The 21,251-nt window shown below is 47.6% G+C and overlaps 1 protein-coding gene across 1 annotated transcript in view; it reads right to left on the minus strand.

Moving 5' to 3' along the window:
• Positions 1 to 6,492: 6,492 nt before the first annotated feature.
• The window catches only part of LOC311236057 (transmembrane protease serine 9-like), an 83,318-nt gene continuing 68,559 nt past the window's right edge, over positions 6,493 to 21,251 (minus strand). Inside the window, exon 19 of the transcript XR_014620193.1 lies at positions 6,493 to 6,567. The gene's annotated coding sequence lies outside the window, so the exon portion shown is untranslated. The remainder of the gene's footprint in view (positions 6,568 to 21,251) is intronic.

Consider the following 21,251-nt stretch of genomic DNA (forward strand, 5'->3'; position numbering starts at 1 on the left):
GTCTATTCTGCATCGAAAATTTTACATATGTCTATACTGAACACTGTGACCTAATTTTTTTACTTCTAATTTACATGCTATACTATGTTATTTTATTTCATACTTATCTTGTCTTGCACAGTCTCTGGAGCGTAACAGTAAGAAGCATTTTGTATAAAAGTATTCTGTACTTCTGTATGACAACTATTAAAGAAACTTGAAACTTTGAAACTTTGAAACTTGAAAAGCAAGAACGGCATACAACCTACTTGGTCGAGTATGGAGGTCTCGCGAAATAAAAACCAACACAAAGCTGAGGATCTTTAACTCCAATGTTAAATCAGTCCTCCTGTATGGCTCGGAGACCTGTAAGACAACCGTAGGGCTGAAGCAGAAAGTACAGTCCATCATAAATTCCTGCCTCCGCCGCATTCTAAGAGTGAGATGGCCAAATGTCATTACAAATCTGGACCTGTGGGAGCGCACAAAACAACTACCCCCGCCAGAAGAAATAAAGAAGAGAAAGTGGATGTGGATAGGCCATACCCTGAGAAAGGAAGACACAAACATCACCCGGCAAGCCCTACGATGGAACCAACCTGGAAAGAGGAAACATGGCAGGCCTCGAAACACCTGGCGGCGTTCTTGGGAAGGGGAAATGAAAGAGACTGGACTGGGATGGCACAACATCATTCGGGAGGCCAAAAACCGTGCAACATGGAAATAAATCGCCAGTGGCCTATGCTCCGCAGGGAGTGCAAAGGCTTAAGTCAGTAAGTCAATGCATGTTTGATTATACATATGAATGTATATATGATAATGAGTGGATGTATGTATGTGTAACAGAGACAACTCGCCCCTGCCACGACTTCGACCATGCCTTGAGTGGGAGTCGAACCCCAGGCGTCCGCACTGCGGGCGACATCACAAACCGCTGTGCCAAGAAAGGAATTCCCTCCTAAGCGCTCAGTTTGGATGCCTCTGGGGAGTGAGTTTTACACCCGTTACATTCACCCCCCCTAAACTCACACCACCCAAGGCATCCGGGTCACGGCACCAATGTAACAGAGACAACTCGCCCCTGCCACGACTTCGACCATGCCTTGAGTGGGAGTCGAACCCCAGGCGTCCGCACTGCGGGCGACATCACAAACCGCTGCGCCAAGAAAGGAATTCCCTCCTAAGCGCTCAGTTTGGATGCCTCTGGGGAGTGAGTTTTACACCCGTTACATTCACCCCCCCTAAACTCACCCCACCCAAGGCATCCGGGTCACGGCACCAATGTAACAGAGACAACTCGCCCCTGCCATGACTTCGACCATGCCTTGAGTGGGAGTCGAACCCCAGGCGTCCGCACTGCGGGCGACATCACAAACCGCTGCGCCAAGAAAGGAATTCCCTCCTAAGCGCTCAGTTTGGATGCCTCTGGGGAGTGAGTTTTACACCCGTTACATTCACCCCCCCTAAACTCACACCACCCAAGGCATCCGGGTCACGGCACCAATGTAACAGAGACAACTCGCCCCTGCCACGACTTCGACCATGCCTTGAGTGGGAGTCGAACCCCAGGCGTCCGCACTGCGGGCGACATCACAAACCGCTGCGCCAAGAAAGGAATTCCCTCCTAAGCGCTCAGTTTGGATGCCTCTGGGGAGTGAGTTTTACACCCGTTACATATGTATGATAAGATGAATGTATGTATGTAATGTATGATAAGATGAATGTATGTATATTAATGTATATGAAGGTGTATATGATAATATTAAATGAATGATGGGGGGGGGTTGCAGTTCTCAGTCCAATCTGATCCAGTCTCCAATCTGATTTTAGTCCAATGATGAATGTTTGGTGTGTGTATGTGTGCGTGCGTGCTGCTCGGAGTCAGTGACGGAGCTGCGCCGTCACAATGCTTCTCACAGTTCTTATTTGCCGTTCCCACACGCCCCCTTCATGGCTGGCATGAGGTGCATTCATTACAAAGTCACACTACTTTTCTGTGAGAAATGTGTTCAGTCTCAGGTAAGTGCATTGGCCATAGCCTGTGGTGCTGGCGTCTGAGAAATTATGTAGTTCTGTTTTGATCACCTTTCCAAAGCCAGCTGGCTGGTAGCAGCGAGCTACGTGTATCCTTTCCATCTTAACAAGGTCATCTTGCCATTTCTCCCACCGTGGCTTCAGTTGCTCTGGAATCGGGTCATCCCATCCTGTTCCTTGATGGCACATTTCCTGGAGAATCTTCTTTCCCTTGAGGACGTAGGGAGCTATGAAGCCCAGCAGGTCGTATATGGAGGCGACAGATGACAGGATGCCACGCCGTGTCGCTGGCTGGTTCTTTGATGCAACTTTAAAGGTGAAACAGTCACTCTCAACGTTCCAGTTTATTCCCAATGCTCTCTCTAGGGCTGTGTCGTTGAATGTGAGATTCTTTGCCTTAATGTCTGTGGCGAATTCTGTTGAGGGAATGCTCTAGAGAACAGCACAGTTGTACATATGTATGTACATATGTACATACTGAACACTTGTGTCTATGTAGGCCTACGTGACTTCTATTTTATACTGCTATACTTATTTTATTTTATACTTATCTATTTTTGTCTAGCACAGTCTCTGGAGCGTAACAGAACGAAGCATTTTGTATAAAAGTATTCTGTACTTCTGTATGACAACTAATAAAGAAACTTGAACTTGAACTTGACTTGTTCGACACAAATGTGTGGATGCGTAAACCTCTCTCTGCACACAGCTCACGTGCCTCTTTTGCTATTTGAATGGCCTTTTCAACAGACTCAACACTGGCAACACCGTCGTCTACATAAAAGTCTCTGGTAATGAACTGAGACCCTAATGGGTGTGTGTGACTGTGTTCTTTGGCAAGCTGCTTCAATCCGTAGTTTTCACACCCTGGTGAAGATACAGCTCCAAAAAGATGGACCTTCATCCTGTATTCATGAGGTGGAGTGCTTAGGTTGCCGTTCTCCCACCAAAGGAAGCGTAGGTAGTCACGGTCCCTCTCTGAGACATGAAACGAATGAAACATTTTTTCTATGTCACACATCAGTGCAATGCCATGCTGATGGAAACAAATCAGTACACCTGTGAGATTGTTGATCATGTCTGGGCCTGGGAGAAGGTGTTCATTGAGGCTACTTCCCTTGTACTTTGCAGAGCAGTCGAACACTACTCTCAGCTTCTCAGGCTTTTTGGGGTGATATACACCATGGTGAGGTATGTACCATTTCTCTCCATTGGTGCCTTCAGTACGTACCTCCTCTATGTCACCCCTGTCGATGATGTCCTTCATGTAGTTGGTGTAGTCTTTTCATTTCCATCGAACTTCCTTTTCAGGTGACTGAGCCTCACAGCAGCAAGTTGCTTGTTATCTGGTAAGCATGGCCTCTCTCTGAAGGGGAGTGGCATCTCGTAATGTCCATGTTCATTTATCTTTATGTTTTCCTTCAATTAGTCTAGAAAGATCAAATCCTCCGTTTTGTCGTTTCCCTGAGTGTCTCTGAAATCCATTTCAAGGATTCTGATTGCATCCAATGGAGTCACTGTAGGCATCTCCTTCACAGTTACTCTGTGACAGTGACCGGTTGACAGTTGTGAAGAGTGTTGTGTTGAACAGCCAACGATACTCCACCCTAAGTCTGTGAGAATGGCAAAGGGTTCATCATCTGTGCCTGTTATGACCCACCTGGGTACAAGACTTCTTGGACAATTTTAGCCTATCAGTAGCCCCACTTCACAACTGAAGAGAGGCGGTATTTGGTCTGCGATCGCTGTGAGGTGGCCCCATCTTTTGGCCGTTTCGTGCGTTGGTATGTGTTCTCTATTCACAGGTATGCAGTCTTTGGTGTAAGCAGGAGGCAGATTGATGTGCTCAATGGAGTTGAATCCTCTCACACGCAGGCCAGATGTCCGCTCACTTTTTCACCCATCATGGTAGTGAGTTTCAGTTTGACTGGGCAAGTAGTCAGCTGTAGTTCTTTACATAGTTCTTGCTCGATGAATGTTGTGTCGCTTTGTTTTTCACCCACACCGGCACGATCATGGAGCTGTTTTCTGACTGACTTTGGCTGGTGACATTGAGGGACAGAGCAGGTGTTGGTTCCATTTCACTGCATCGTGATGAATTCTCCCTTTTTGCCCTTTCATTGTAGCTGTCATTGTGAAGACAGGTGGGATGTCGTCCTTTGCATGAGTCACATGTGTGGCGATGCCGGCACTCCTTAGTGCTGTGACCAGGCTTAAGACATCCATAACAGAGTCTTTTCTCTTTGACGTATGTCCTTCTGTGTTCCAGTTGCATTTTCATGAAGTCTGGACATTTGCAAAGCTGGTGACTGATATCCTGACATAGTATGCAAGGGGCCCTGATCCTTTCTTTTGTTGTTGTCTGTTGATTATTTCCCACCACTGTTTGTGTGTTGAAAGCGCTAGCTTTGTTTCCTTTGCTTACCCTTGTGCTTAGTCTGTCTTGATGGGATTCAGCTGAATGGAGAGCAAAGAAAGAGGTGATTGGATTGCAGGCGGTTTCAGCCTCCATGGACATGAACTTGGCGAAGTCTTCAAAGCTGGGGAAATCCTTTCCCTCCCTCAGACATGCTGTCACCTGCCGGTTCCAACTTGAGGCCATCCACTCTGGCAGCTTCCGTATCAACTTTTGATTTTCCTCACAGGCGTTTAGGATCTTTAAGCCCTTTACATGGGGCATGGCCTGCACACAGGCGTTTAAGTAATCTGAGAAGTTCCTGAGCCCTTCCGCATCCTTATGCTGTATTTTTGGCCAGGTGGATAGCTTTTCTCTAAAGGCCCTTTGAATGATGATTGTTGAGGCTGGCCGTACCTCTGGTTGAGCTTGGTCCAAGCGTCACCGTACGCTTCGCTGTCGCTGCGATAGAATGTCCCTTCTAGGCATTTGTTAGCTGCGCCACCTACATATATCTTGAGGTAGTGCAGCTTGTCGGCAGGGGAAATGTTTTTTCCATCTATGAGAGACATGAATTAAGTCTTCCATTCAACAAAGTCAATTGGATTGCCATTAAACACGGTAGGCTCCGGCATTGGAAGTCTGTTAATAGCAATGCTGTCCTGGATAGCCTGTGCTAGGCAAATTACATCATTAGGAGTGTAATATCTTGGATATTAACGGACAACGGAACAGTTGGTTGGTAAACAAGACGCTTTATTACTACCTCAGGTGGTTCCTCAATCCCAACAATCCCTGCCTCTCCCGCCACTCCCCCTTACTGTAACTGTCGTAAACATGTCGTAACGTATACTCCTCTTGTAGTCAGTTAACAATACTATGACATCTCCCTTTTCCTTTTAACAATATCAACACATATCAATAACTTAGATATCTTTCTTTAACAATATCAACACATATCAATAACTTTGATATCTTCTCTTTAACAGTATCAACACATATCAATAACTATGACATCTCCCTTTTTTTTTTTATATATATATATATATATATATATATATATATATATATATATATATATATATATATATATATATATATATATATATATATATATATATATATATATATATATATATATATATATATATATCAACACCCTTCAAAAAAAATTATTATTGAACTCTCCCCTCACAGGTCAAGTCTCTGGACAGGTTTAACAGGTCTACCAGACCTGGTTTGGATCAGTCCATCAGTGTTCCTTGTTGGACCAGGCGAGCCATGGTTTGGGCTCATCTGAATGTCAGGTGTGTCATTCCCGGGATTCGTGTCATCATTCGCTGTAGGCCCCGCTACGGGCACCACATGGAGATGTCGACGGTTATGCCTGTACAGAGCACCCTGCTCTGTCTCGATGAGATAAGACCTCTGTGTAACGCTCTCACCTGCCACTACTGCAGGTGTGGACCAGGTCTTTTGATTGTCCAGTCTGGTGAGAACATGGTCTCCTCGCTGCAGTGGTGTGAGCTCTCTCACGCCATGGCGTTTGTTATAGTAGAAGGCCTGTTTGCTCTTCTCCGCAGCATCTCGAGCTCTGACGTGATGTTTGTTCGTCCACCTTGGTTGCAGGTTCTTGGCCAGAGTGGGCAGCGTCGTCCTGATTTTCCTGCCCATTAGGAGCTCTGCCGGACTGACACCCGTACTGCTGTGTGGAGAAGAACGGTAAACCATTAAAGCAAGTAGGGGGTCCTTTTGTCTCAGAATCCCGTTGGCCGTTTGGACTGCACGTTCAGCATAACTGTTTCCTTGTGGGTTGTGGGGACTAGAGGTTGTGTGCTTAAAGTCCATGTCACAGGCAAAGCCTCTGAAGACATCACTGCTGAACTGCGGTCCGTTGTCACTGACAACCTCCTCCGGTATTCCGTGCCGGGCAAACGTGGCTCTCAGCTTCAAGATCACATGTGCACTAGTCGTGGTAGGCATGTGGAGTATCTCCAGGTATCTAGAGTAGTAGTCAGCTATGACTAGGTAACTCTCTCTCTCATGTTCACATAAATCTATGCCAATTCTCTTCCACGGCCTGTCTGGGAGAGGTGTTGACAGGAGAGCAGTGGCGGCTCGCCACTAGGGGCGCTCGGGCGCCGCCCCCCCTCAGGCCCCTGGTTATATGAGAGAAGAACAAGAAAAATTATTTTTTTGTTTTTTGTTTTATAGCCCTATAAATAATATAAACATGTTTAAAATGAATAATATTTACTCATTTTAAGTATGTTTGTGTTTCCAATGCACAATATAACGTTAATATATAAAATAAAAAATACTCGTTTTCCTGAACAGGAAGTGACTCACTTTTTTTTATTTTTTTATTTTTTTGTATTTCTCGGCCCGGGCTAGACGCAATAGCGCTCTGAGTGCGCGTCACTGTTTGATCGCTGTATCCGTCGCAGCCAATCAGTGCGTAACGCGCTGTGCGTTGAAATATGACTATTATGTTGGAATCCGGGTGCGATTTGAAGCGGTCTAGGCAGCAGCGTCAAGAATTTCTGTAGCCGCATTTCGCGGAGACGCTCTCTGATTGGCCGACGTCAGTTTTTTTTCCGTAGCAGCATTTCGCGGAGACGATCTCTGATTGGCCGAATCCACTTTTTATGTTCCAATTCTAGCTTATTCTAGGTTGGTGCGGTAGAGATAGTTGTGTTGTTGTGACTGAGATGCAGCTATTTGTCTTAGAGCGTGACTGCAAGTTCTTTCGACGGTTAAGCTTAGGCACTCTTTCAAAGTTGGTTAAGGTTAGAGTTTGTCTTAGAGCATGGCGATAGAACGCCAGGTAGTTTGCAGTCTGTTCGACGCGGAAATGGACAAAGAAATCAAGTACTGTTGTGTGGTGCTAACAGCTAACAAGCTATATGGCGGATGCAGTCTGGACAGTGGACAGTGGTCTGGATATACATCATCAACAGCGGATTATACACTTTATCAAGCCCACCACGTTTCAATTAAACAAAGTGAGTTTATGCTGTTGTGTTGTGAGATGCAGCTATTTGTTGTTATCTCACAGTACTTGTTGGCTATAAGCTATATATGGATGCAGTGTGGAGGGACATGCACAATGGACAATGGAGTGGATTTATTCAAGCCCTTCTGCCTGCTCTGCTGTCAACTTAACAACAACAACAAGGTAGATTGGCAATATCGCTCTCTCTCTCTCTCTCTCTCTCTCTCTCTCTCTCTCTCTCTCTCTCTCTCGCTCGCTCTCTCTCTCTCTCTCTCTCTCTCTCGCTCTCGCTCGCTCTCGCTCTCGCTCTCTCTCTCTCTCGCTCTCTCTCTCGCTCTCTCTCTCTCTCTCTCCCTCTCTCTCTCTCTCTCTGCCTATGCGTGTGTTTGGAGACGGAGCGAGTTTGTTTCTAACGTTTCTATTTATATATTGTTTCAAGTTGTGAATTAGACTGTACTTTATTTGGCCAATGCGTGGTACATGTTTGGTATAGCGCCCCCTAGCGCCCCATCTGGAGAATAATTCAGGAGCCGCCACTGCAGGAGAGGCTCCCTGTTCTGTGCTCTCCTCTGCTCACGACAGTACATGCAGTTCTCAACTTTGTGTGTGATCTGTGTGGCTATGCCAGGCCACCACACCGAAGTGTTGGCCCTGTCTCTGCACTTGTTAAGACCTTGATGGCCCTCATGTATGCGTTCTAGTATATCCGACCTCAATCTCCCTGGTATCACTATTCTACTCCCTCTGGTCACTACCCCATCGTGCATAGACAGTTCGATCCTAACGGGAAAGTACTCCCTAACACAGGTGTTTATATGTGCTAGGTGTTCAGGCCACCCCTCTTGTATGTACCTGATCACTTCTTGGAGCTGCTCGTCCGCCGCCGTCTCCGCGTGGATGCTGTCTATCTTTTGCGGCGATGCTGGAATGTTGCTCATCACAGCTGCTACGTAACACTCCACGTCTGTGTCCCTACTGAGCCCCTTGTCTGCCTGTGGGCTCCTGGACAGTGTGTCTGCCACTACCAGAGTTTTCCCCGGCGCATACTCAGCCTCCGGGTTGAACCTCATCAACCGCATGAGGAGTCGCTGGCAGCGGAGTGGCACATTGTCGAGATCCCTGGAGTTCATCAGTGGGATGAGGGGTTTGTGATCCGTAATCAGTTTGAATGCTGGCAGGCCGTAGAGATACATCTGAAACCTCTCACACGCCCACACGCTCGCCAGGCACTCTTTCTCTATCTGAGCGTACCTGGTTTCAGCGTCGCTCAGTCGCCTTGAGCAGTATGCTACCGGTCTCCAGTCCTCGCCATGGAGCTGCAGCAGGACACCGCCTATCCCATAACTGCTTGCGTCTGCTGAGACCACTGTGCTCCTGTTAACATCATAGTACACCAGGGTAGGTGACGTTGTGAGGAGCTCTTTAACTCGCTCAAAGGCTGCTTGTTGTGCCGGACCCCACATCCACACTGAGTCTGCTTTTAACAGTGCATATAGTGGCTGGCCCACTGTGGCGAGGTTTGGAATATATTTCCCCAGGTAATTGATCATGCCGAGTGCTCTCTTTAGTTCCTGCACGTTTTCTGGTGGTTCCAGTTTGCTGACTGCAGACACTTTGGCTGGGTCGGGTCGTACACCATCTTTGTTGATCACCTGACCCAGGAAGTGCAGCTCCTCCTTTCTCAGCACACACTTCTCATTGTTCAGCTTCAGGCCTGCAGACTCCAGCCGATCCAGAACCTTCTGCAGCCGCTCATCATGTTCGCTGGTGTTGCTGCCATGGATGATGATGTCGTCCATGTAGAGACGGCAACGCCGTCCAGCCCTTCCAGCGTCTCCACCATCTTCCTCTGAAATATCTCAGGTGCACTGCTTATCCCAAAGGGAAGACGTTTAAAACAGTACCTTCCGTACGGTGTGATGAAGGTGGTCAACCTCTGGCTGTCTTTGTCCAGTGGGATCTGCCAGGACCCTGACGCTGCGTCAAGTGATGAGAAGACTGTGGAGCCGCTGAGCTGAGCTACCATCCCCTCTGATGTCGGCAAGATGAATCTCTCCCTTTTGACAGCCTTATTAAGCTTCTTTAAGTCCACACAGATCCGTGCTTTTCCAGACTTTTTCTGGACTGGCACCATGGGTGCGCACCACTCTGTTGGGTCAGTCACGGCTTCAATGAAGTCGTTGGCTTCCATCCTCTCCAACTCCTCTTTCACTGCACTCAGGAGCGGTATGGGGACCCGGCGTTCTGTGCATACTGCATAGGGCTGGGTATTGTCCTTTAGAGCTATCTTCACAGGCTGTGTTTTCAGTAGGCCAAACTCCTGTTCACTGGTGTTGACCTCGCCCACTCGCTTTACTAACCCCATAGCTACAGCTACTGGCCTGCTGAGTAGGTTATTCACACTCTGCCCTCTAATGACGTAGAGCCTGCATTTGTATGTTTTCCCCTTGTAGCTGGTCTGAGTCATAAACTGCCCTAAACAGTTCAATCCACCCCCTGGACCACTCAGCACCTTCTTTGGCCTCTGTAGGACCCGTTTTGGCTCCAGTGTTTTGTACACAGTTTCACTTATGATACAACAATCGGCTCCAGTATCTATTTTAAATTCTACAGGTGAGCTGCCAATCTCTAATGTGACTGTCCATTCATTATCATTTTGAGGCATGCTATTATCTGAGCCCAGATAATAATACTGTCCATCTTCTGAGATGGAGGGGAAGCTATGCAAGGGTGCATTGTTGCATGGGCAGACCGAACATCAGACTCCTCTTTCACTTCTCTGTTGTAAACTTCAAGTCTTGCTTGGGCAGCCTTTAAGTCTTTTTCAACTTGTAATCTTTCCAATTCGGCCTTGTGTTCATCCAATTCCTTCCTGTGTTCTTCCTCTAAAGCTCTGATTTTTTCCTTTTGTCTCTTTTCCTCCAATAGCATCTTATATTCAGCCTCCTTTGAAGCTAACTCTGCCGCTGCTTCTGCTCACTTGGCTGCAACATTTGAGTGCATGGAATAATGACTGCCAGTCAGTTCTGAAGCAGAGGAGCTAAAAATGGACCGGGCATAGTGAGGCTTACGTAGCTCACGCAAGCGCTGTCCTTCATGTTCTGCATCGTATTCTCCATTTACACCAGTCAGTCTCTCATTCAGTATTTTGACTGATGTCACTCGTTATTCGTTATGTGGTTTTGATAGTCTATCAGTGAGCTGGATGCAATCCTACCTTGAGGGGAGAGAACAGAAGGTGGAGGTAAATGGTACCCTACCCCCCCCTCACAGTGCGCTGTGGTGTTCCACAAGGAAGCATACTAGGACCGACGTAAACTCCATGATCAAAACTGCAAAAAAGAACTTCATCAATGACAAAACTGAGGAAAACAAAAACAAACCATGTGAACTTTGGAAATTACTCAACAATCAACCAGGCCACGTGAGCGGATCGGCGCGGCCGAGAAATCCGCTCTTCGCTCTTTAAAGCTTGGTCCGCTCCGCTAATCGCTCATGTTGACCCCGCCCCCAAGTCGCTCTCCCCTCGCTCACCACTCACCTTGAATCGAGCGCTCCCCGCTCCCCGCGCCAGATCGCTCGGCAGATTTTTTATTTTTTTTGGAGCATGGTGTAAATTAGCTCAAACTACAACAGTCTACACCCCCTGGGCCCCTTAACAATTGTTTGTATTGAGCCGCATTGTAATTGTACCAATTCTGCAATGTTAAATAACGTTGTTTATCCATTCACTAGCTCTATTAAGCGATGATAGCTAGCCGAGCCACAATGCTATGGTCGCTGCCATTAACGTTAGCATGTAAGCTAACGACAACAACAATGGCGTCGATACTTTTTCTAACAGGAGTGAGTGACAAAGCCTGAACAGGATATCACAGGTTCACCCTTCTCATTGGTTGAAAATGGCCTTCATGTTTGTACATCGCCATCTGTTGCTTTGGCATTGTACTACATGTATATTAACATCAGTGTTAAACCACTGTGAGCGGCCTGGAGTGGATTGGAGCGGAGGAGAACTCTCGCTCCGGACGTCGCGCCGACACATTTTAAAACCCACTCCTCGCTCACGTCAAAACCGCCCGCTCCGCTCCCCGTGCCACTCACGCTCTGATCCGCTCACATGCACTGCAATCAACTAAGCTGCAGTAAAAAAACAGATTCTCAAACATAAACATAAAGACGGACAACACACTCATCACAGACAAGCTAGAAGTAGCCAATTACTTAAACATTTTCTTCACAAACATAGCCACAACACTGGTAAACAAACTACCCTCCCACTCAGGGCATTATGGGGTAGAACACATAGTAGCTTACTACAAAAACCTAGGGGTCAGCAAAGACGACTTCAAACTGGAAATGGTAACAATAGATGAGGTACTCCAAAAACTGAGCGCCCTCCAACCTAACAAGGCCACTGGCCATGACAACATCCCCTCCAAATTCCTCAGAGACTCGCGTCCACCTCTTGTTTGATGTGGTCGTTAAAATAGAGAAGGCATGTGTCAGTGGAGTGGGATGTTCTGAAGCCAGGTTGGAATTCGTAGATTCGACAGAGTCCATTCTCTTCGGCTTAAATAACAAACTCCGCAAGACCGACGGCTTCTCAGTTCCAGTGGGTGACAATATTGTCACAAGGAAAGACAAAATTACATACCTAGGTTCCATCCTAGAGGCAAATCTTTCCTGTGACAAAATGGCATCCAATGTAATCAAAAAAGTCAACCAACAAACTAGATTCTTGTACCGGATCTCCTCTCTGGTAAACAAGAATACCATGAAGACTCTGGCAGGAGCACTCATTCAAGGGTACTACGACTATGCTTGCACCTCATGGTACCAAAGTACCTCAAAGGCGTTAAAACAAGATTACAAGCATCACAAAACAAACTGGTCAGACTACTACTTGACCTTACTCCTAGAACCCACCTCACCCCTGCCCACTTTGACAACCTAGGATGGCTTAGAGTAGACGACAGAGTACAGCAACTTGCAATGGGCCTGGTCTACAAGATACACTACACGACCAAGGTACCCATGTACATGTCAAAATACTTCCCAAAGGTCAGTGAATACCACAACCACAACACCAGAGGGAGCTCCACAAATCATGTTAAACCCAGATTCGGCTCAAACAAGGGACTAAACACGTTTCGCAATTATGCCACATCAATGTGGAACGCCCTACCCAAAGCTGTAAAGGAATGTGAATCACTACCCACTTTCAAAACCACTCTCAAAGAACACCTATGGGAGACTGCAATTCGAAACTGGCCCTCTGTAAATGTCCAACCCCCTCCTAATGTACAGTTTCTTCCCCCTCGAATGTATATATTTTCTTTTAGGATCTCTTTCTCTTAAACAGCATCTGGTCCCGCTCCTACTCCTGGTCCTGCTCCTGGTCCTGCTCCCGAGGAGACCCTGACTCCTGGTCCTGGTTCCGCTCCTGCTCCTGGTCCTGCTTCTGAGCAGCCGCCATCACCCCAGTCATCACACACATAATAAACCTCTCCATAAAACAGGGACACGTCCCTAAGGACTTCAAAATTGCAAGAGTGACCCCTCTGCACAAAAAGAGCAGTAAATTAGACCCAGGCAACTACCGCCCTGTTTCTATTCTTACCTCCATCTCGAAAGTCATGGAAAAAATCGTCTACGAACAGGTTGAAAAGTACCTAGCGGAAAAAAAATCGAATCTACGAATTCCAATCTGGCTTCAGAACATCCCACTCCACTGACACATGCCTTCTCTATTTTAATGACCACATCAAACAAGAGGTGGACGCGAGCAAATACTGCGGCATGGTCATGCTGGACCTACAAAAAGCCTTCGACACTGTCAATCACTCCATTCTGATGGGATTGTGAGGTCCATTTTAGAAAGACCGCCTTCAGCAAAAATGTTCTATCGATAAAGGGAAGTGGAACATGGAACAGCCTTCCGGTCCCCTTAAGGGAATGTACGACCCTGTCCACCTTTAGGGGCCAACTCAGGAAATAGCTGTTAGACAGCCAAATATGCACTCATTAGGGATGTTAGTGATGTTGTACTGACTGAATGTCATGTTAGTGTGGTCATGTCAGTGATGTCAGTTTTTATGAGTTTTTATGAATGAACGTTGTATGGTCCGTTTTGTGTTTGTTTTATGTTAGGACTACGGGTGGAAATTAGCCCTGTGCTATTCCCGGCATATTTACGTCCTTATCATGCTGTGATGTTATGCATACACATGTAAATGATGTTCATTAATTTGCATTGTCCTTAATAAACAAATCTTATAAATCTTATTATTACAAGCTAAAAGCAATTGGTTTTGATAGTCTATCAGTGAGCTGGATGCAATCCTACCTGGAGGGGAGAGAACAGATGGTGGAGGTAAAGGGCACCCTATCCCCCCCCCTCACAGTGAGCTGTGGGGTTCCACAAGGAAGCATACTAGGACCGCTACTGTTCCTAATTTATGCAAATGCATGTCGTCAGCTTGTGACTGCAACTTGTTCTTTTTCACAGACGACTCAGCCCTGCTGGTCTCTGACAAGAACAAGCTACAGGTTGAAAAAACCCTCAGCTCGGAACTAGGAAAAATCTGCATATGGCTCGCTGATAACAAACTATCATTACACATGTGCAAAACAGAGTCCATTCTCTTCGGCTTAAATAACAAACTCAGCAAGACCGACGGCTTCTCAGTTCCAGTGGGTGACAATATTGTCACAAGGAAAGACAAAATTACATACCTAGGTTCCATCCTAGAGGCAAATCTTTCCTGTGACAAAATGGCATCCAATGTAATCAAAAAAGTCAACCAACGAACTAGATTCTTGTACCGGATCTCCTCTCTGGTAAACAAGAATACCATGAAGACTCTGGCAGGAGCACTCATTCAAGGGTACTACGACTATGCTTGCACCTCATGGTACCAAAGTACCTCAAAGGCGTTAAAACAAGATTACAAGCATCACAAAACAAACTGGTCAGACTACTACTTGACCTTACTCCTAGAACCCACCTCACCCCTGCCCACTTTGACAACCTAGGATGGCTTAGAGTAGACGACAGAGTACAGCAACTTGCAATGGGCCTGGTCTACAAGATACACTACACGACCAAGGTACCCATGTACATGTCAAAATATTTCCCAAAGGTCAGTGAATACCACAACCACAACACCAGAGGGAGCTCCACAAATCATGTTAAACCCAGATTCGGCTCAAACAAGGGACTAAACACGTTTCGCAATTATGCCACATCAATGTGGAACGCCCTACCCAAAGCTGTAAAGGAATGTGAATCACTACCCACTTTCAAAACCACTCTCAAAGAACACCTATGGGAGACTGCAATTCGAAACTGGCCCTCTGTAAATGTCCAACCCCCTCCTAATGTACAGTTTCTTCCCCCTCGAATGTATATATTTTCTTTTAGGATCTCTTTCTCTTAAACAGCATCTGGTCCCGCTCCTACTCCTGGTCCTGCTCCTGGTCCTGCTCCCGAGGAGACCCTGACTCCTGGTCCTGGTTCCGCTCCTGCTCCTGGTCCTGCTTCTGAGGAGACCCCTGCACCTGCTCCTGCTCCCGGGGAGACCCCGACTCCTGGTCCTGGTTCCGCTCCTGCGCCCGAGGAGACCCCTGCACCTGCTCCTGCTCCCGGGGAGACCCCGACTCCTGGTCCTGGTTCCGCTCCTGCTCCTGGTCCTGCGCCCGAGGAGACTCCTGGTCTCGCTCCCACTCATGGTCTGGCTCCTGCTTCCGGGGAGACCCCTGCCTGGGGTTCTATGCCTGGTCCTGCTTCCGGGGAGACCCCTCCCTGAGGTCCTATGCCTGGTTCTCTTCCCCCTCGTCCCCCTCGTCGGCCCTCTGTCCCCGATTCCAGTTCCACTGGTCCTGCGCCCCGACCTCCCTTCTCCAGTCCCCTCTCTGGTCCCTTTCCCCAGTTACCCTTCTCCTGTGCCCCTCCTAGGTTAATTTATCCACCCCCTGCTCCAGGACCCCTCTCCTGAGTCCCCTTCATCCTGGCTCCCTTCCCCGTTTTTTCCCCTGGTCCCCCCTCCCCAGGGGTTTGCTTTAGTTCCTTGAGGGGGGGTACTGTTACGTTCCACCTGGTCCTGCCTTCTTCCCCCCTCCTATTCCTGGACTTATCCCTCCTGCCCACTTCCCCCCGCAATCTCATGGACAGTTCCCCTCACATACCCTTGAACTACCTGTCCCAACACCTTTCCCTCCACTCATTCATGGACCTCTTCCCCCACTTTCTGGACAATACCCCTCACTACCTCTGGGACTCCTTCTGCAGTTGTGTGTAATTAGATTATCTGTATTCCTCTGTGTTCTCCCCCTTTTGCTGTCTCTTCCTGTCGGTCTGTTACCCTTTGTGTTTCACTGTCTGGTTTAGAGTATTCTTCTTGTCTTGTTAGTGTGTTTTAGTCTATCTTGTATTTGTTATCACTTTAGTCTGTGTCCTCTAGTTTGTCAGTCTGTTTCATTGCCCTTGTGTTCCTTGGTTCCTTGTGTTTCCATTTCCCGTTGCAATGCCTTTTCAGTAAGTGATTCTAGTTTTAGTGTTTTTGTTTGTTTCACCTTTCTTTCGTTTTCCCTCTTCCAGCTTGCTGAGAGGTTTTTGTTTGTAGTTATCCAGTGTTTATGTTTTAAGTAAAGCTCTTTTTGAATCACTACCCACGTGTCCTGCCTGTTACCTCTCTGCCATGTTTGCTATTGGGTCCTACCACCACCTCCACACCCCAATCCCTAACAGTTACTATCTTACCATTAGGGGACTGAATTGCCCTCTTCAAAAACACCATAAAATCTACAAAAATATATCTTTTATTCAACTTCAGCCCTTATCATAACCATTTTTAGTTTTAGATTTTTAGTTTTTTTTATGTCAGATAAAAAAGTTAAATACTCCCACTTTTAAATCTGACATTACAAAAAAAATAAAATACGGTAGCACTTTATAATAACACCCTGTTATAATACATTTATAAGGTATTTGTAGATGATGAACTAATCATGAACAAACCATTTAAATACATTCATAAATTATTATTAAATCATTTATAACTATATTTGTATAACATTTAAACCATTTATATACATTCATAAATTATTATTAAATAATTTATAACTATATTTGTATAACATTTACAGATTAGTTCTACATTATTTATAACTCATTATCAACATTGTTTGTACTTGATTTGTTCATCATTAAATAATGTTGTTTAATGTGTAGTAACACATTTGTAGATGCTTTGAAAAATGGATATGAAAAAACGACTATGCTGTATCTCTTTATTTTTCATGTTCAACAAATGATTTGTTAAGACATTCATAAAACATCTATAAATCATTTGCAGATGCTATTGTGTGCCAATCTGAAGTGAAGCCTATTCATCATTAACAAAATGTCTAATACAGTTAATTATTTGTTTCCTTTTTCATCACGTTACAAATGTTGTAGACAGCTTTCGGATACACCCTTCTTTGTGACATCAAACAGTGACAGAATTAGGACTAAAGATAAATGCAATTTTATTAAAGGAAAACTCCAACATTTTGGGAAATTAGCTTATTTAACATCTTCCCTGGAGTTAGACAAGAAGATACATGCCTTTTTTGTCTCTGTGCGTGCAAAATTGAATTCGACAATTACGTTTTCTAAGCAGATATACTCTGAACTATTTTTTGCCGAACGACTCCTCTCTGCGCGCAGTCAGTGATTTCTACGTCGAAGCCGTGTTTGTTTACATTCTCATTCATTCAAAGGATCCGAACCGATTGAAGTTTATGGATACCATGACTTAAAATCCTCTTACCTTGACGATTAAAAGCCTCCCCAATTTAGAAAACAGTAATCCAATGGCTGGTATTGATAATATACTACTAACTACTGCACGCTCTGAGCTAACCGGAGCTAATACTAAAGCTAATATAATGACTTCCTTTCTGGGGTTTTTTTAAAATAAAAGAGCGATGTCTATAGCAGCGGAATACGTTTATTTTGTACATTATCTAACGTTAACACAAACCTAAACTAACATTACAACTAACCTAAAGTTAGTTTAGGTATAGAGCAGCCTTGGCAGGTCAGATCCAGCTGACCAACACCCACACCCAACAGCTAGAGGCGGCTGCGGCTGCTGTGCAGGGCCTCTGGGCCCAGGTCCAGCCACTCCAGACTTCTCTGGACGTACTAACCACCCAGCAGGCTGTGCAGGCTAATCAGCAGGCAGATATCCTACACCAGTTGCAGGCTCTCAGTTCAGCATTTAACACCCTGCTTTTAAGCCCACCATTGGCAGGAGTCCCAGCCGAACCACCTCCCGCCGCCGCGGCCGACCCTGCACCTCCCAACCCCGCTCCCCGGGAGCCCCATCTCTCCAGCCCACGACTGTTTGGCGGTAACTTCGAGGACTGTGCCACATTCATCATGCACTGTGAGTTAGTTTTCATTCATCAACTCAGCAGATTCACGACGGAGGCAGCCCAGGTGGCTTACATGACTAACCTGCTCACAGGCCGAGCAGCACAGTGGGTTACTGCTTCCTGGTCCATGAGGGCTAACTTCTGTTTTTCCTACTCAGATTTTGTGGCAGAGCTCCGAAGAGTTTTCCACCACCCAGCTTGTGGCCAGGATCCTGGAGCCCGGTTGGGCACCTTCCAGCAGGGCAGTAGCAGAGTCACCGATTACACGCTGGAGTTCAGACTGGCTGCAACCGAGAGTGGTTGGAACGACCGAGCGCTTCGTCTCACCTTTCTGAGGGGTCTCAACGAGGCTGTGAGGGACCAGCTCGCCACCCGGGAGGATCCCAAGTCGCTCGAGGCCCTAATCAGCCTCGCCATCCGCATCGACGGACGCCTCCGGGAGAGAAGGCGCGAGCAAGCCAGACTGGGACCCCCAACCGTTCCCCAGTTCTCCCACACTCGTGACTGGACTGCTGCTCGTCCTGCCGCACCCGCGACTGGTAGGTCCTTCACCTCCCAGCCTGTGACCAGGGAGGAACCCATGCAGCTGGGCCGCACACGCCTTAGCCCGGCCGAACGGGAGGCCCGGTTCAGGTCCGGCCTTTGCCTCTACTGCGGCCTTATGGGACACAGAGTCTACAATTGTCCTACCTGGCCAAAAGGACTAGGCTTTAGGAGATCCTGGTGAGCCGTTTTTCTTGTTCCCACACCCCTGCACCACCTAACCATCTGACGAGCGTTACCCTGGCCTGGACAGACCAGCGGATCACGGTGGGTGCTCTCATTGACTCGGGGGCTGATGAGAGCTTCCTGGATTTTGAGTTTGTCACGCAGGTTAACATTCCTCTTGAGAACCTCGAGAGGCCCTTGGAAGTCTTCGCGCTGGACGAGCGCCGCCTGGCCAACATCACTCAGCGCACCTGTCCTGTCCTCCTCACCATTGCTGGTAATCACGTTGAGAGACTCCAGTCCCAGTAGTTCTGGGTCGTCCCTGGCTTGCGCAGCATGAGCCCCACATCGCCTGGTCCTCCGGCACCATCATGGAGTGGAGCTCCTACTGTCATGCCCAGTGTCTTCAGGCTGCGCCCAGCCCTTTGTCCTGGAGTTCCCCTAGTGTCCCGCTTCCAGACCTTTCTACTATCCCTCCTTAGTACCATGATTTCGGGGAGGTTTTCAGCAAGTCCCGGGCTCAGGCCCTTCCTCCTCATCGGCCTTACAACTGTGCAATCAACCTCTGCTCTGGGGCCTCCCTTCCCGGCAGCCGCCTTTACAGTCTGACCATCCCCGAGAAGGCAGCAATGGAGGAGTACATCTCCGAGTCCTTGACAGCAGGCCTCATTCGGCCCTCTTCTTCCCCGGTGGCGGCTGGATTATCTTTTGTTAAGAAGAAGGACGGAGGCTTCCAACCCTGCATTGACTATCGCCAACTTAACGAGATCACCATCAAGAACAAGTATCCTCTTCCTCTCATGAACTCCACCTTTGAGCCCCTCACCCAGGCAACTGTCTTCACTAAACTGGATCTCCGGAGTGCCTACCATCTGGTCCGGATCCGTGAGGGCGACGAGTGGAAGACCGCCTTCAAGACTCCCAGAGGTCATTACGAGTACCTGGTAATGCCGTTCGGCCTCACCAACGCCCGGGCGGTATTCCAGGCGCTCATGAACGACGTCCTTCGTGACATGCTCGATGAGTTTGTGGTGGTCTACCTCGACGACATCCTCATCTTCTCCAAGACTCTCGAGGAGCATGTCCATCATGTCCGCCGTGTACTTGAACGCCTTCTCCGCAACCGGCTCTTCGTTAAGGCGGAGAAGTGCCGTGTCCACTCTGATTCCGTTGATTACCTTGGCTTCATCGTGGAGAGCGGCCAGACCCGAGCCGATCCCGAGCAAGATCCAGGCCGCGTGTATACTTTCCGCAACGGAATTCGGTTTCCGGGTTCCTCTGATTGGCCGCGACCCCCACGTGTTGTGTTTGCAGCACGCACCAGAGCGGCAGAGACGCCTGCCTGCCTTCCTCAATTTATACGCATGGAAGTATTGACTGACTACGCCATAACGAATAATTAAAAAAATATACCGTTAACTGGAATATGTTGTGCCTTTACACATATGTTGGATTATGTAATTGGTTTGTCATGACAAACAAATAAAAAAATCGCGATTTACCCGCTGGCTACAACACACTCAGAGGCAGGAATACTAAGCTCCCCCTTAAGCTCCAGGAGGGAGGCTGAAAACCCGCAGTTCTTGCCCGACTGATAGGAGCCGAATCCCCGGATCCGATTTGTCTGATGAATACCCCCAAAACATGGAGGTCCCAAATGCATGGAAGTATTGATTGCGCCGTAATGAATAATTAAAAAAAGATACCGTTAACTGGAATATGTTGTGCCTTTACACATATGTTGGATTATGTAATTGGTTTGTCATGACAAACAAATAAAATATCGCATCGATTTCGCCGGCTGTCTCTGGCTTGCTCCAGCGGACACCAGAGCTCAGCCAGCGGCGAGAATATGCTGCCGCGAGCGGCATGGCTGAGCTCTGGTGTCCGCTGGAGCAAGCCAGAGACAGCCGGCGATCATGGCGATGCGATATTTTATTTGTTTGTCATGACAAACCAATTACATAATCCAACATATGTGTAAAGGCACAACATATTCCAGTTAACGGTATATTTTTTTAATTATTCGTTACGGCGTAGTCAATACTTCCATGCGTATAAATTGAGGAAGGCAGGGACCTCTGCCGCTCTGGTGCGCGCTGCAAACACAACAGCAGCAGCGGGGGATAGGGGGGCGGGTCACGTGGGGGTCGCGGCCAATCAGAGGAACCCGGAAACCGAATTCCGTTGCGGAAAGTATACACGCATCCAGGCCGTGGTAGAGTGGCCGGAGCCCTCTTCCCGGAAGGAGCTACAGAGCTTCCTCGGTTTTGCGAACTTTTACCGGAGGTTCATCCGGAACTACAGCCAAGTGGCGGAGCCACTTACCAAGTTGACCTCTCCCTCCCTGCCTTTCGACTGGTCTCCAGCGGCCTGCTCTGCGTTCCGTTCCCTCAAGAACAGGTTCACCACCGCCCCGGTCTTACTCCACCCAGACCCCAAGAGGCAGTTCATTATGGAGGTGGACAACTCGGATACGGGACTAGGGGCTATCCTGTCTCAGCGGTCAGCGACGGACCAGAAGGTCCATCCATACGCCTTCTACTCTCGCCGTTTCCTTCCTGCTGAGAGGAACTACGACATAGGGAATCGGGAGCTGTTGGCGGTGGTAGCTGCCTTGGAGGAATGGCGTCATTGGCTGGAGGGGGCCGAGGAACTGTTTACCATTTGGACTGATCATAAGAACTTAACGTACATCCGCGCATCCAAGTG

Source organism: Notolepis coatsorum (genome assembly GCF_963971535.1).
Source record: "Notolepis coatsorum genome assembly, chromosome: 10".
NCBI lineage: Eukaryota > Metazoa > Chordata > Actinopteri > Aulopiformes > Paralepididae > Notolepis > Notolepis coatsorum.